This window comes from Protopterus annectens, chromosome 4.part0, assembly GCF_019279795.1.
Source record: "Protopterus annectens isolate FY-2018-M chromosome 4.part0, PAN1.0, whole genome shotgun sequence".
NCBI lineage: Eukaryota > Metazoa > Chordata > Ceratodontiformes > Protopteridae > Protopterus > Protopterus annectens.
This window is the reverse complement of record NC_056733.1, coordinates 919113158-919118157: the sequence shown is the minus strand read 5'-3', so window position 1 is coordinate 919118157 and position 5000 is coordinate 919113158. Positions and strand designations below refer to the sequence as shown.

Below are 5000 nucleotides of genomic sequence, written 5' to 3'. Positions count from 1 at the left end.
GTCAATCCTAAAACACCTCCCACTAGAAGAAGCTGTAATAAATTTTAACTCCACATTTCTAAACATACTTGACTCACATGCCCCCAAACGCTCAATCAAAACAAAAGCTCTCATAGCACCATGGCTATCAAAAGACTCCACAGCCAAAATCAAATCTAGAAACAAAGCATGGAATAAATGGCGTACTACCAAGACACCCCTAGACCATACCAACTTCCAACAACTAAGAAGTGACAAAAAAATCTACCTTAATGGACAAAAAACTACTATTCCATCCCACCCCCCCTGGTTCCCCTTCTTCTGACTCTCTCCCTAGCTCCCCTCTCTTCTTCATTATCTCCTCCTTCCTCCCTGAATAAACCCTTTATTTTCCTTTAAGTGCTATGCTTACTCTCACCTTAAATCTTTTGACTTTTTTCTCAAGGTGGTCTCCTGGACTCAACCACAATTTGAACATTAGTTATCTGTTCTTTTTCTATCCTCTTCTGACCTCTCCTTTAATTTCTTTGCTTCTTATTCGTTTCTCCCATGCATCCCTGCTCTTGCATTCAAACTCTATAATTTCCTTTCCTTTCCTACTTTACTAACATTCACAGTTGCACTAATATATCTTTTTCTTATGCATAGTGCCCAATGCACCTCATTCTTGTTTGGAAATTGTTAAAGTATTATGCTATTAGAACAGAGTGTGTTTTTGTGTGTATTAGTTTAGATCTGTTCTGCTGTGTTTTTTTGTGTAATGTATTATCATTGGAGCTTTTCTCCCCGGGCCTCCACTGAAAACGGGCTTTCGGGCCCAGTGGACTTCCCCGGTTATCAAACTGGAAATAAATAAATAATAATAAATAAATAATAACATCATCAAAACAACCCCCAAAAGTTTTGGGCAGGAATAAATAAACTTCTCCATCCAGGCAAGTCCTCCACCCCCACACCAGCAAACCTAACTACGAAAAACCCAGATGAAGTGGCCACATCCTTTAACACCTTCTTCATCGATGTAATCAAATCCTTAACCAACCAACAAGTAGCCTCCTGCTCCCTAACCACAAGTCCCACCCAGAAGACCACGCCGTTATTCAACCTACAACCTGTCCCTACTGCATACATCCGATCCTTACTAAGGAAACTAAAGCCAACCACCCTCGCGGCAGACCTACTTCCAGCAGACTTTCTACAAAAAGCTGCAGATGTCATAGCCTATCCCATCTCAATCTTAATTATTCGGACCATAACTGAATCCACAATCCCCTCCATATGGAAAATCTCACATGTCATCCCCCTCCATAAAGGTGGCTCATCCACTGACCTCTCAAACTACAGACCAATAGCCATTTTGTCACCACTGGCAAAAATCATGGAAAAATGTATTCACAAACAACTCATCCACCACCTAACTCAGGAAAATCTCCTAACCAACTCACAACATGGCTTCAGGCCCAAACATAGCACTACTACCACTCTCCTCTCTTTCACAAACACTATCCATCTTAACCGGAATGACAAAAAAATATCTTCAGCCCTCTTCTTGGACCTATCAAAAGCTTTTGATATGGTCAACCATGAACTCTTGCATGCAACCCTTAAAACTCTCTACCTAGATAACAAAACCTTAGACTGGTTTCATGCCTATCTTTCTCATAGGAAACAAGCTGTGCTCTGGCAAAGCAAGCTCTCCAACCTCCTACCCAACACCATAGGAGTCCCCCAAGGTTCCATACTTGGCCCTCTTCTATTTTCCATCTTTATTAATGATCTTAAAGTCATCCCAGAGTCTACATGTACTCAATATGCTGATGACTCTACTTTAATTTGCTCAGATAAATCCCCAACTATTCTATTATCCAAAACTCAAGACTGTTTCACTGCAGTTGGGAATTGGTTATCGGAACGCCAACGATCCTTAACCCAAAAAAAACGAAAATGCTACTCTTCCATCCTACCCATAAAACACCAACTTTTCCCTTTTGTGTACAATCCAACAATGGAACCACCATCTCCCCCAACCCTCATACCAAGCTACTAGGGGTTACCATTGACAACAAACTCAGATTTGATGTGCACATCAACCAAACTATCAAAACTGTTAAGAAACTGTGGTCCCTTTATAGAATAAAATCCTTTCTGACTCCCACGGCTAAAGTTGCCATTGCTCGCACCCATCTCCTTTCTACCCTCTTGTATGCCTCCCCCATACTAACAAACCCCAACAAATCGGATCTATCTAAACTCTCTTGTTGTTATAATCATATTGCGAGATTTGCTACAGGCCTGCCCTACAAAACCCATCACTGTACTAATCTTCAGAACCTAGGTTGGCTAGAACTACCAAACCTTTTAGTTATGTACTCACCATAACTTTAGATGTTTGGGATCCATCTCGCCTACATTCTGTACTGATGGGTTCGGTGCCGATCCCTCGGCTCCGACTCGGCACGCTTATGCTATAGAGCAAGGCCTCTTATTGGCTGAGCTATCTTTATCCCAGGATGCACCACCACTAATCCCCCAGATCTTGTTTGTCCGCATTCATGCACAACTTGATTATATAACATTGTTAGATGTTTCAAGATGAAACAACAGGATTCGGACCTTCTGATATCCTCTGATCTCCAAGGAAGGGAGAAGGAGGGTGGGTTATTAGGTTCATAGGTTCATACTAGGCTATCTGCCCAAGGGCATTTACAAGCCTAGCCCATAGTTATGTGGCTTTCGCCACCCCTTTAGTTTGAATAAAAACTATGCCTATCATTTTTCTGTGCCTCTGTCAAGCAGTGACAATGAAGTAATCCCTGGGGTATATCTGCGATCTCCCATCCATTGGTCAAGATTCCTCTTGAACAAGGCCAGCGAGGTGCTCTGCCTCACATGTACCGGGATTTTGTTCCACGGCATAGGGAGTCTCTGGGTGATGAATCTGTCCCTCCAGCACGTTCTATTTATAACCGTGTCAAGGTTTAAGTCTCCCGCCCTTGTGGTTCTGAGGGTTTGTAGGCGAGATGGATCCCAAACATCTAAAGTTATGGTGAGTACATAACTAAAAGATGTTATGTGATCCTATCTCGCCTACATTCTGTACTGATGGGACAGCGTCCCTAGCACCTAAATCCCGGGTGGCTCATTGGAAAACACTCCTGAGCACTGTGGAACCAAATGAAGCTCGTCCTCTAGATGCCACATCTAATTTGCAGTGGGAAATAAAGGTGTGCGGGGAAGACCATGTAGCTGCAGCACAAATGTCACTAATAGCAAGCTTAGAATGAAATGCTATCGAAGTAGCCATAGCCCTTGTAGAATGAGCTTTGACAGAGGCGGTAAGCTCTTTGTTAGAATAAAAATAAGCTTGAGTAATAAAGTCCCTGATCCATTTGGCAATAGTGACCTTTGTGACAGCTTTGCCCAATTTATTGTCTGCAAAGGATACAAACAACTGATCTGTTTTCCTTGTTTGTTTGGTCCTATCTAAATAAAAACGTAACTGTCTGTTGACATCTAGTGTGTGGAATATGAACTCCGCTTTGTTAGAGTATTTTTGGGAAACAACTGGAAGCTCTAACGATTGCTGTAAGCAGAAACTAGAACAAACTTTAGGGACAAAGGAAGGCTTTGGCCTGAGGGATACTCTGTCTTTGTGAAAAACCAAGTACGGGGGTTTTACTGACAAAGCCTGAAGCTCAAACTCTTCTGGCAGAAGTAATCGCCACCAGAAAGGCCGTCTTCCATGATAGAAACTTTAGATCACATGTAGCTGCCGGTTCAAAGGGGAAAGAAGTCAAGGCGCGTAACACTATATCGAGATCCCATGGAGGTGCCGGATGAGAAATCGGAGGTCTTAATAGAGCAGCACCTTTCAAGAAGGTCTTACACAATCTGTTGCTCATTAAAGGTGGGTCTATGGATTCGTGAAAATTAGAAATTGCTGCCAATTGTACCTTGATGGTAGAAACTGAAGAGCCTTGATTGAAAAGAGAAGTCAGAAATTTTAGCACTTCTGCCACGGGAATAGAAATGGGGTCCAGGCCCCGGAGTTGAGCCCAAATAGCAAATCTTTTCCATTTGCTAGAATACAGTTTCTTTGTAGCAGACTTATGGGCCGAAGATAATGTGTGTACAACATCTGGATCCAATGTATAACTCCTGACTATCGTCGGAAGAGGAGGAGTAAAGCCGTCAATTTTAAGGTGTGTAGGGACTGGTGGAATAGTCCCGACTGATGAACTAGTAGGTCTGGGATCTGATCCAGGAACCAAGGACCTTCCAGGGCATGTTTCCGAAGATAGGGGAACCACACTTGACGAGGCCAGTAAGGAGCAATTAAGATCATTTTGCTCCCCAATAGAGATGCCTTGTGAATCACTCTGGGAAGGAGAGGAACAGGAGGGAAGGCATAAAGCAAGCCGGTGGGCCAAGGATGGACTAATGCGTCCATGGGGCTCTTCCCCGGAGCCGGGGTTAGGCAGAAGAATTCTTTGCACTTCGCATTCAGAGGAGTCGCGAAGAGGTCGCAACACGGAACTCCCCATTCGCTGAAAATCTGACTTGCAACTGTCATATTCAGAGACCATTCATGAGGAGAGAGGATGGTTCTGCTCAATCTGTCGGCTATCACATTGGACTTGCCCGGTATGTGAGTAGCCACTAGGAAGCGTTTGGTCGAGACTGCCCATTCCCAAACTCTCATGGCTTCTCTGCAAAGAGGATAGGATCTGGTCCCTCCCTGTTTGTTCAGGTACCAAACAACTGACATGTTGTCTGAGTGAACAGCAATTACGCCCTAAGGGAGATAATCGTGAAGGGCTTGAAGGGACAGAAGTACTGCTCTCATTTCTAAGATATTGATATGAAGCAAAGTCTCTTCCGGATGCCATTTGCCTTGGCCTGACGTGCCCAGGGAATGCCCCCCCCACCCCATCTGGGAGGCGTCCGTGGTCAAAGTGGCCGCCAGAGGAGGTAGAACAAAGGGTTGTCCCTGATCCAAGTTGGAGGGCACTAGCCACCAG

At 44.0% G+C, this 5000-nt stretch overlaps 1 protein-coding gene across 1 annotated transcript in view; it reads right to left on the bottom strand.

Moving 5' to 3' along the window:
* Window positions 1-5000, bottom strand: part of SPPL3 (signal peptide peptidase like 3) — a 1529337-nt gene that overhangs the window by 998101 nt on the left and 526236 nt on the right. The gene's annotated exons all lie outside the window — the stretch shown is intronic.